Below are 12788 nucleotides of genomic sequence, written 5' to 3'. Positions count from 1 at the left end.
ATATAGTTTTAAAAACTATGAATATAGTTATATATGTGCATATATAAATACATGTTTACTGTTTCTCTAAATTAGTTTGTTCTTTTGAAACTTTGAAAATATTTGAAAAAAAATCTTCAGTCCTACATTATGAAAAATAAATATAAAATTTTGCTGTTTCTCTGAATTATTCTAAAAATATTTTAGGGATAGATTATAAAAATAAAAAAAAACATGTAGTACTATTAACGTGTTTTATAAGAGATTTAGATTCCTACTGTTTCTTTGCAGTTGAGCAGGTTTTACAGGTTTATTTTTTACCCTGTGTTTGGACTAGAAAATGTAAAATCTGGTAACAGAATAGCGCCATTGTTGTTATTAGTGAGCGTGATGCGCATGCGCCGTGCTGGATAGAAATATGACGCAGTTTCTACGTGAGTGTTTTTTTAAAAAAAAGATGTGGCTAGCACCTGGCCGCTCAGAGACACGAAACTGTCGGTCTGATATTCATGAACTTTGGGACCTGGATTAAAAATTATATTTTCTGATCCCAAGACGCGGAATCCGAAGTGGACGCCCAGCCTTATGACTGAAACTGGATCCGATTGAAATCGTGTCAGTGTTCATCGAGGCCTAGTTTGGCGACTTGTACTTGGCCTACGAGTAGGCTGCAGCGATGGCAAGTAGGCCGCGGGAGCGCCATGTTTGAAATCGCTACGTTGGTTATTCGGTAAGTTATTTTTCGCAGCCCCGGCTCCAGACGAGTTTAACAGGGGGGCATCGACTTATTTTGGGTGGGCAAAATGAATCTACGTAGCAATAATGACATTAGTCAAGTAAAACAAAAAGGTACCCTGCGGTAAAACTACTCTTATAAGTACCTTTCCAAAAAAGTTACTCAAGTTAATGTAACAAGTACTACCCACTTTTGAACATAGACAACAACAACAGTAGTCTATAGGCTAACATGCTGTATAGATATAGCATACGTAGACGCCCCATGGAGCGGGTCGGCCATTGCTGCAATACGTCACAGCGTCCGCCATATTGAACGTGGCTTATCTGCCAGAAAGCTAATAAAAATTAAATTGACCGAACTTTACAAAGCCTTTTAAGTTAATACCCGTCACTGACGCATTATGTCTCACACAATAATATATCTGGTAATCAAAGAAAGCACTAAAGACAGCGTTCCTAACTTTTGATGTGGTTATTTAATTGGTTTGGGGGATTTCTGAATAAAGAGCACAATGTTTTTATTTGATAGTAATGATTGATAAATAGTTTTTATATTGACTTTGATGAACAGACACACACGTGTACAGTGTTTTATTCAATAACATATTTACATGATTTCATAATTTAATGTACATTTAATGTTTCGAGATATGGAGAAAAAAATAATTTCCTTTTATTTTTAGATATTTTATTGTAAAGACAAACTTTGATAAATCAGTCACTGTCAAACATTTGCTACATATTTTTTCTTACTTTTTTTCCCCAGAAAAATATATTTATTACAGTATGATATGTCAACTCTGTTATGGACAGCAAAGATAGGGTGGAAACAAAGCTAACAGAGTAAATAATTTTTTATTTCATTACATAAACTGTCTTAATCCACTATTACTTCGGATTGAGATATTTCTTTTAAAATACACAAAAAGTGAAAGAATAAAAGGGTGCAATAAAACACACATTTATTTATATTATATTGAGAACACTGGTCACAGATGGGGATTCAATCTGCTGCTTAAACTGGGAGAAGTCCAATGAGTTCTGAGATGTCCTGGTACACAGGCTAAAGCATTCATTAGAAACTTCCTGTTTTCATTAGAAAACACAGCATGAAAATGTTAGCTATGCTAAGAAAATAATAATCAGTGGTTACTTCGGGCCAATCTAGCTTCATAGGAAATATTTCTCTGTTGTTTAGAAGCTAGTTTCTGGCTACAAAGTCAAGTAATTCTGCTTGTAAAAATTGTTTTCTTTTATTCTTACCTGTGAAAGGTAATGCCAATTAATCCAGTTTGTATTTTAAAACGGTTGAAACAAGTCTACTGCCACATACAAGATGGACTCAGCGCTCAATGAGGTGTCTACATATTCATGTATTAGATAGCTAGTCATCTTTAGCAAACATTACCTGTATCCAGGGGCGCCATATAGGAGGACAAGTTCCAAGGGTCCCGGGCCAACAGGGGGCCCTCCACAATTATTTTATTATTATTTTTTTTTGGTCATAGAAATAAAAAGAAAATGGGGCCCTGTCAATTACAAAATTAATTATATTGTGTTTTCTAAACTTGTTTTTAGCAGTAAAAATTAAATGTTACCCTCCCAGGCCAAAAAGCTCATATTTGCCCTGAACACCCCCCTGGATCTGCATGAAATGGTTGTTCCTGCTTGGAGCGCTTGACCGTGACGGTGATCAGCAGCAGTCAGTAGAAAACAAGAACGACTGTGGCGGTTACTATGCTGCTAAGAAAAATGATAAAATCAGGTTTTCAAAATAAATAAATAAAAATAGAGGGAGGGAGAGAGAGCAAAAGGCAAGAGTGTCGATTTATAACCCAGTTTTTCTCCAAGAGAGGAGGGTAGACTGTGTGAGATTATCAACCATTTAGCATAGTTAGCTTAGCTAAAGGCTACCGTTTGCCTCCTTTTCACTAGCATTTAATGAATTAAGAAAAGAAATTATCAACATATTCATATATTGAGCTTGTCCCTGTACCTTTTGCCACTTAACAACAGATGAGTCAGTCAGCAGCTCTAACCCATGTCCCTCCTGACCCGTCCTCTACTAAGTGAAATTAAAGCTGCAGTATGTAACTTTTATAAAACAATTTTTGAAAATATTTGTTAAAACTGTCATTGTGTTGTGACATTATGGCATGAGAGATAATCTGTGAAAAATCAATTTCCTCTGCCTTCTCCCAGTACTATGTAGAAACAGCTAATCAGAGACAGGAGAGTTTTAGTGCTGTCAATCACAATCTCATGTGGCTGCTCATCCCTATGCTGTAGCTAGCGCAGCCTGTTGTGAATGCTTAGTCTAGTTAGCATATCTGCTAATGACAGCAAATAAACATTTTTCCTGTAATGATGAGTTGTTTCTCCACCATTAGCATATTTAGCAGTGAGTGAATGAGGTTGATTGACGGCACTAAGACCCTCCTACTGGTTCTGATTGGTTGTTTTGGTCAGAACGTTGCATTACATTAGCCAGTAATAGCAGCTCAGGGAGCAGGTGGAGGAGATTGATTGTTTTCACAGATTATCTGTCTCATAACAAACTGTCACCACATGGTGACAGCTTTAACAAATATGGAGAAAACATAATTTTATTAAAGTTATATACTGCAACTTGAATAAAATCCAACTGCATAGTACTTTTTGAGAAGTCTGGATTGCTTCATGTATATTTTGCATGTTGCCTATGACTGTTGCTCGTGGGGAGAGACATTTCAATAAACTAAAACTTATAGAAAAAATTTAAGCAACCTACTTGCACACTGTCTGTGGACTGTATGTAAAAGTCATGAGCAGTAAATATTGTGCTAGTTATCAATATTGGACCAGAGAAAGCAAGGCAGTTGCAAGCCGTTAAAATTGTGACGCATTTTATAGGTCAGATTGACTCAAAAAATTGTAACAGCAGCTGAGTGGGGGGGCCTAAATTAATTTTTTGTCATGGGGCCCAATATTCTTGGCAGCGCCCCTGCCTATATCCAGCAGCATTACTGAACTCGGTCTGTTAGTTTGGGGGGTGGGGGGGATGTGCAAAGTTCTTTGCGTTTTGCTGGTTTGCTGCCATGACTCTAATACACACCCGAGTAGCTCTGCACTGCAATGGCAGGTCTACTTCGCTGTTGCAAAGGTGTGTTAGCAGCACTCATGTTGCGTTTAAAAGCAGTTCGGAAAAACGGGTTACGACGTGTTAACAACAGATCAAACAGTTTTAACTGCTGAAAAAAGTGACAGGAGGCACAGATATAGGAAGTGCGGGCGCTCCTATTGTATCAAATTGATATAGGAATAACAGAGAGTTGGCCACTTTAAGGTGGTAAGAACAAACAGCTTCCAGTCCAGGGAGGGCACAGTTGACTCTGTGGGCGGGCAACGCCCATCCTGCTGGGCCTGATTTTTCGGATACCTTATTCTAAGTTTTTTATCTTTTTACACCGATTACGTTAGTGAAGCCTTTTTTTGTGTGTCTAAACATAGCAGCACACAAGGAGAGACTCGACCACGGCCTCTCAGCGGCGGTTTGTCAGGCTGCTGGCGTCCCTGAAACATCTGAGGAGATGTAATGGCACCTGGAGCTAACAGTTGATTGATTATGGATATACTACAATCAAGCTGAGGATTGCTAGCAGTTGATCGTTTATGGATATACTGCAATCAAGCTGAGGATCCCTTCAATCAAGCTGAGGATCCCTTCAATGAAGCTGAGGATCGCTTCCGTCAAGCTGAGGATCCCTTTAATGAAGCTGAGGATCGCTTCCGTCAAGCTGAGGAATCGCTACAAGGTGCCTGGCGGATCCGCCCAACCCATCAAAGGTTGGTTAAGTCAAAGAACTGTTCCAATGACGGGTCCAGAAGACATCTCAGGGTAGGAGCTGTTGCGGGTTTTGCTACACTGCTGATGCTAATGCTGTTTGTTGAAGGCCAACGCTAGGCCTGGTTTGGTTTGATTCTCTGCTGAGAGTCAATGAGCTGAGAAGGATTCTGATGTTGTAAATCCTTCTGTCTTTGCTGTGGTCTTGTGACCTATGGAGGTTTAGGTGTAACTAGAATCTGAAGTCAGTTCAGTAAAAAGAAGGATGGGTGCCAAGGACTTGGCAAAAACAGTTTAGAGGTTGCAGGAAGTGAGTCATCTTAGGCTTTGTAAATACCACTATACCTTGATAAAATACCTACTTTCTATTATAATGTGGCTATGTTGACATTATCGCAGCATTAGGATAATTATCTTTCCAATGAATATCAAATACGTTTTTGGGTGAAGATGAGGTCTTTATATTTCAACATAAATATTTTTTTTATTTTTTTGTACCTACTTAATATTTAGTTTGAAATTTAGGGTCCATACTTTAATAATTCAATAAGTCAAACAAATTTACGTTCCGTTTAAACGTGAAAACCGATTAATTTTTGCGCCAAAACAATGCGTGGCATCGTGCACTTTCGTCATGCGATTTCATTTCTTCTGGACGACAACAAAGAGATCTGCTGGAGCTGACTTAATTTCTTCTGGATCTGCTGGAGCTGCAGGCCGGAGGTCACAGAGGTAATGTTCACACTGTAATCCACCATCTCTTATTTGCAGGTATTCAGCTGAACTCCATGTTTTCCTTCTGGAGAAGATGGACTGGGACCTGTCCTTCAGTATTTGTTTGTTTTTAACCCATTTTCTCTCCTAGACTAAGCAACTGGCAGACTTTTTGTTGCAAATAATTTCTTTCTCATAGGTAAAGCACCAAAGCAGCTTTTACTACAACTAACTCTCTTTTCTCCAATAGAAGCACTCCTGGAGCAGCTCTTTTTCTTTTTCTCTCTCTTTATTCTGTCCTTTCAAATCCCCCGGGGGTAGTGACAGATGGCCTTTCATACAGAGCCAACTTCTGGTTTTGCTGGAGGGTTCTTCCTGTTAAAGGGACGTTTATCCTCTCCACTGTCACTACATGCATCCTAAATATGAGGCATTGATTTAGCTTACTTAACTGTTAACCAATTTAAATAATTGGTGAGGTGTTAGCCTTTTTTTTTTTTTTGAAAGTCTTCCTGTTAAAGGGAAGTTTTTCCTCTCCACAGTCACCACTTGCATCCTCAGTAGGAGGCCTTGGTTAAGCTCACTTTACCTTTAATGAAATTAAATAATTGGTGCAGTGTTTTTTTTTTTGGAAAGTCTTCCTGTTAAAGGGAAGTCTTTCCTCTCCACTGTCACCAGATCGGATCCTCAGTATGAGTCATTGTTTTAGCTTAACTTTTAACTAATTTAAGTAGTTGGTCCAGTGTTAACCTTATTTTGGAAAGTCTTCCTGTTAAAGGGAAGTTTTTCCATTGTTGTTACCATGTGGGTCCTCAATAGGAGGCATTGCTTAAGCTTATTTATAATGGAATATACGTAATTGGTGCAGTATTCATCTTTTTGGAAGTCTACCTGTTAAAGCAAAGTTTTTCTTCTCCACTGTGACCACATGTATCCTCAACATGAGATATTGCTTAAGCTTTCATAACTTTTAATGAATGTTTGATAACCGTTTTTCTTTTCCTTTGGAAAGTCTTCTTGTTAAAGGGAAGCTTTTTCTTTCTACTGTCACTACATGCATTTTTGAGGCATTGCCTAAGCTTACTTGTGTATCTTGGATTTAAATTGGTGCAGTGTGAACTTCTTTTGGAAAGTCTTCTTGTTAAAGGGAAGTTTTTCCTCTCCACTGTCACCGGATGGGATCCTCAGTACGAGTCATTGCTTTAACTTAACTTTTAAAGAAATTGCTGCAGTGTTAACCTTATTTTGGAAAATCTTCTTGTTAAAGGGAAGTCTTCTGGAAAGTCTTGTTACCACATGGATCCTTAGTAGGAGGCATTGCTTAAGCTTACTTGGTTCCTTGTTCACTTTTTAAAATTTATTTATATATATATATTTGGAACGTCTTCCTGTTAAAGGGAAGTTTTTTCTATCCACATCAGCATACATCTTCAGTATGAGTGTCTGCTTCAGCTTACATAACTTCTAATCAAAGTTTGATAACTGCAGTTTATCTTCCTGTTAAAGGGAAGTTTTTTTTCTTTTGGGGGAGTTTTCCTGCTGGGAATTTTTTTCACTCCACTGTCACCACATGCATCCTCAGTGTCTGTGGTGTTGGATGATAGTTTTGAGCTCGTGGTTGAGAATCTAAGGCATTGTCAACACCACATGGTATATGGACCGGGAAGCTATGGTATTTGGACCAGGAAGATTTGGACATGGTATTCGGACATGGTATATGGACTGGGAAGATATAGAAGCCGATCAACAGTTTTTGTTGAGATGGAATGACGACTCTGAAGACACCAGATGGCCTCAGACTGTGAAAGGCAGGAGCATGAATCCAACGCCAGGAAATGTAGTTTGCTACTTCCGGTAACCAATCCTAAAGGTTACAAAGTCATCGGATGAGTTCAAGGAATTTGGTAACAAATGAGTACAATGAATGGGACAATCCATTCTATGCACAATGGTACATGCAAGAAAAACACGGTAGTGTATTTGAAATGTGGTTCTGAACTTGGTTACAAAAGAGTAAAAGTGTGAAAGCAAGCCAGACCAAAGTGTAAAAGGCTTGGGTTACCCTTCAGTCGGGTGAGTGTGAAAACAAACCTAACAAACAGGTATCAAAGGGATAGGGTTACCCTTCAATCAGGTTTGTGTGAGAACGAACCCTGCCTATGGGTTAGCGTTGCCTTCGGTCGGCTTTGTGTGAGAACGAACCCTGCCGACGGGTAAGGGGTCAGTATTGCCCTTCGGTCGGATTTGTGTGAGAACGAAGCCTGCCGACGGGTAAGGGGTTAGCGATGCCCTTCGGTCGGGTTTGTGTGAGAACAAATCCTGCCGACGGGTAAGGGGTTAGCGATGCCCTTCGGCTTGATTTGTGTGAGAATGAATCCTGCCAACGGGTAAGGGGTTAGCGATGCCCTTTGGCTGGATTTGTGTGAGAACGAACCCTGCCGACGGGTAAGGGGTTAGCGATGCCCTTCGGCTGGATTTGTGTGAGAATGAATCCTGCCGACGGGTAAGGGGTTAGCGATGCCCTTCGGCTGGGTTTGTGTGAGAACGAACCCTGCCGACGGGTAAGGGGTCAGTGTTGCCCTTCGGTCGGGTTTGTGTGAGAACGAACCCTGCCGACGGGTAACGGGTTAGCGATGCCCTTCGGCGGGGTTTGTGTGAGAACGAAGCCTGCCGACGGGTAAGGGGTTAGCGATGCCCTTCGGTCGGGTTTGTGTGAGAACGAACCCTGCCGACGGGTAAGGGGTTAGCGTTGCCTTCGGCGGGGTTTGTGTGAGAACGACGCCTGCCGATGGGCAAGGGGTTAGCGTTGCCCTTCGGTTGGGTGAGGTATTAATTTCGATTAATACTGCAGTATCAATTTTGGGTGGGTCACCTCAACTGACCCAGCCAAGTCCCGACTGTTCCCGTCAATGACCGAAGGAAAAGGCCTTCATCGTCCATCAGCAGGGGAATAGGGGATTACCTCAGTGACCCTGTCATCGGGCTCAGAAGTTTTCCTCAAGAAATGCTGCAGGTATTTTGCTGTTATTTAAGAGGTCTTTTGAGTTTTTGAAAAGTGATGATTTCAGAGTTGTTAAAGGGTTTGGCCTTAAACTTGCAGCCATGTTGTCTTTCTGTCCTGTTGTCTTCAGAAATCCTCCTGATCATCTGGTTTTTCATCTCGGATTTCGCCCTTCATCGGACCCCCATCGACCAACGGAAAAGGCCCTCATCTCCCCAACAACGACTGAAGAGGCCTCATCACCGCCCCCCTCTCTCTCCTCTGCTGATGGATGACGTTAATTACCCTACCATCGGTCTCGGTACTCTTCCGAAATGCTGCAGGTATTTTGCTGTTTGATATTTACAAGTGTGAGTTTTTAAAAAGTGACTACTCATTGAGTTGTTAAAGGGTTAAACCTGCACCCAACCTGTTCTCCTGTCCTGTTGTCTTTGAGGAACCCTCCTGGATCATTGCTCCAACAACAACGGAAAAGAACCTCATCGCCACCCTGCTGATGGATGACCTTAGCGACCCTGCCATCGGGTTCAGCAGTCTTCCTCAAGAAATGTTGCAGGTATTTTGCTGTTAAGTGATATTTGCGTGATTTTAAAAAGTGAAAATTTCATTCTGAGTTAAGGATTGACCTTAAACCTGCACCTGTCTTGTTGTCCTTCAGGAAACCTACTGGATCATCTTGTTTTTGTCTCGGATTTCGCCCTTCATTGGCCCACGGAGTAAAATGCTGAACTTAAGACATTTATCAAAATGACTTCAGTTTATCTTTTTTTTCCTCTCTCTCTTTCTACCAAAAACTGGATAATTCTTCAGTCTGGTACTTTGGCCTCATCTAGCCATTTTTAATAAAAAAAAAAAAAAAGACTTCATAAATATTTTCTTTATTAGTATAATTATTTTAGATAATTGAATGTCTTCCAATTTCAGTGTTAAATGTTAGAATTTAATGTTTATTGATTTTTGAGAATGTTTTCCTGCATCATTTTAGCATTACCATGGTTATGGCATTGATTATGGAAAGGCTTAGACTGATTTATTGTGATTTGTTTGTATTTATGCTGCTGTTTGTCATTTTCTGTTTCTACTACATTATTTATTTCAACTGTTTTTGTTTTCTCAGTTATTTTTCTTTCCACAGACTTAAGGCCTTGTCAACACCACATTATTAATGCTTATTAAGCTTAATGTAAGCCCTAAAATGGTGGGTTTTATTTTGCTGATGAATTGAAATAAATACGGTTTTGACACCTTTATTGTGACAAAGGAGTCGAACGTTTTACAGTCAGTTTCTGATGAATATGTTCTCTGCTAGTGGTTTACAATTCCCCGCTTTTTCTTTTAAAACCGTAATAGTTTAATGCATGAGAAAACAGAGACCCATTATGTAGAAAATTTTATATCACCCTTAACTGTCCAGTGTTACTATATAGGAGGGGATGCATTTAAATTTCTGAGCCTGTCAATATCTGCATCCCCTTGGTTTGTCCTGTTGATATGAAACTCATACCTTCAGCTCAGAGAACAAGTGTGATTATGTCGAATAGGTGAAATCCCTCTTAACTCTTTATTTCTCTAAGTTAGCAGGGGGATGCATTTTTTTGGCAAAGCAAATTGTTAGACTGCCAATATCTGCATGCCCTATCTATTTCCCACAAATATTATCCTATTGATCACTTTTTTATTGTGGTTTGACTTCTGTCTTTTTAACCTTCTCAACACAAAATTAATGTCATTCAGCTGTGAGGATGAAGAGAAGATGAAGAATCAGGACAGACAGGCAAAGGCAACAGGTCGGTCTAACATTAGGTGGAAGTTAGAGAACAGCTACTTAACCCCAAGCGATAATTTTATTTATTTATTTTTAAACTGTATTAAGATCTATAATTTTAATATAATGCGTTTTTGACCATATGACTTAGCAGAGAACAACACAGACAAGGGTTGAAGGAGACGGACATGAGCTCAGTGATGGTATTTGCTGTAGAGGAGACGAGTGATGACCTCAGGTAGAAATATTTAAATTAAGGAGGCAACAAAAACCTATACACCATGATGGTTTGAATTTAATTACTGTATTTTATAAGCGCATGTATAAGGAAGAACTGTTTTCTGACAGAAATATTACATTTGAGCAAACAAATACTCTTACTTTAAAAGTGAAGCAGTTAAAGCAGGGATGTCAAACTCATTTTTGTTTTGGGCCAAGTCACGATCATGAATTCTCTTAAAGGGCCGGTTGTGCCGGAATGTATTGATAAAACCTGTTCACATTTTTAAATTCTTAAAATTAAATATTATTCAACATCTTTTCAGTGTTTGTGGTACTAATTTGGAAATATTTGCGCTTATTTATGATGGTAAATGCGACTTTTTATCACTCGTATGGATTATAAACTACAATCTGACATCAATCAAGGCTGAGGCAGCTGTTTAGTACAAGTAAGAAAGTTTTTGACAATTGTTTGAGAAAAATCTGCAATAAACGCAATTATGTATTAAAAAAAGTGCATGAATTTGATTTTGCATGAAATTCCATGATAATTCTCAAGAAACTGGAGGGACTAATTGATATAAGTTGGCAGTAAACAGATATAAACTGCAATGATTTGCTTGATAACATAATATTTAAGCGAACTTAGTGCTTAGTCTAGAATCAAATTACATTTCAAACCCGTTGGGCTCTTTAGAGGTGAACAAAGGTCATACATATCCAGTTTGGCGCCAATCGGATGATCTATGTGTGAATTAGAGCCAAACGTATGCATATGGCGAGGGACTGATATTCACCATTTGGCCACGCCCACACGGTTCAGCCAGCAGCGAGCATTGACAGAATTTATCATCCGAATCATCTTGATTAGGTCAAGAGAGCCATAAACAGAGCTTTCCAAGGAAAGAAATAGCAATTCCTGTTCTGAGGGGGCGGGGCTTAGATGACGTCATAATATGATGACGTAGGATCGACGAGCATCCCACCAGTATCACTCAGGCCAAGTTTGGTGCAGAAGCTATCGACCGTTCACAGTAAAATACGAGACTTCCTGTTGTCAGGGGGCGTGGCCTAAGTGATGTCATCATTTGACCATTGGATATTATTGGACACCCGATGCTGATCAATAACTGAAAGTTTGGTGTCTCTGTGAGTTTTTGTGTTAGAAATACAAATTTTTCATTTTTTCCTGTGTAATACAAAATCGAAGTATTTCATTTGCAGGGCAATGCTGCCCTCTGGTGTTGAATTACTGAAAACGTTTCATTATTTCAGTAATTCGACACCAGAGGGCAGCATTGCCCTACAAATGACGAACATGGACTGTTTATTCTGTTTAACACAGAATATCACGTCATAATATGATGACATAGAATTTTCAGGCATCACACCAGCATCACTCAGGCCAAGTTTGGTGCACCTCGGTCGAAACATGTGGAATCTAGAAACAAACGTATGGCATCGGCGTTACAGGTCACTTCGCCACGCCGCCACACCCAGCTGCTTCATTGCAGCCGGTCAGGGCTTGAATCCACAACACACCAACATGTCTTCTGTCTCTGGACACAGTTTCATGTTGATTAGGTCAAAGGGCTAAGATAGCGACCGTCCAAGGTAAAACATGACACTTCCTGTTCTCAGGGGGCGTGGCCTAAGCGATGTCATAATTTCCCCACAGGGTCTTTTAGGACACCTAATGATGATCAATAACTGAAAGTTTGGTGTCTCTGTGAGTTTCTGTGCAGGATGAGTAGGTGAACTTTGACCCCTGGTAACCCCCCTTCAGCAAGCTCGTACAGTCACCGTTTTGATAACTTTAAATCAAAAATGCCTTATGATCAGACTGACCGAGTTTGAAGCCGATCAATCGAAATCCCTAGGAGGAGTTCGATCAAATGCAAAGGCTGGAAACGTCAAAATCGGGCGCAAAGCAATAACAATATCATTACATATTTCGCAAAGGTTTTTGTTCATATTTTTTTAAAAATGTAACTAAATTTGTAATTCTTAATATTTTCGGAAGTAACTGTAACTGAATTACATATTTTCTCATTGTAACTGTAACGAATTACAGTTACTCTTTTTTTGTAATTAAATTACATAACGTCGTTACATGTAATCAGTTACTACCCAACACTGGTTGTCACTATAGAGAGTTATCTTAACAAAGGATGCAAGCGTTTCCTAAAGTATTATGTGTAAGGGGCCATTGGTAAAAAGTCATTGGTGAGCTGGGGAATGTGCCCCTTTTTGGAGTTTGTACAAAACAAAAAGAGCCATATTACAAACAAGTCTTTAAAGATAATGCATCAAATTCATTTGTCCCTTTCTACGTCTGGATCTCAAGCTTTTTCTCACAGCTTGAGTATTTTCTAAAGTGGTTCATGAGGATGAGGAGTGGATGTTCTGTATCTGGTTCTACAAATTTCATTAATGTGTTTCATTTGACACATTTTCATATCAGTTCAAGGCCATGGTTTTCTATGTTTCACTTTCTGTACTTCTGCAGCTTATAGGTAAAACAAAGCAACTCAATTACTCACTTA

The sequence above is a fragment of the Xiphophorus maculatus genome, chromosome 5, assembly GCF_002775205.1.
Source record: "Xiphophorus maculatus strain JP 163 A chromosome 5, X_maculatus-5.0-male, whole genome shotgun sequence".
NCBI lineage: Eukaryota > Metazoa > Chordata > Actinopteri > Cyprinodontiformes > Poeciliidae > Xiphophorus > Xiphophorus maculatus.
This window is presented reverse-complemented; position numbering follows the sequence as displayed.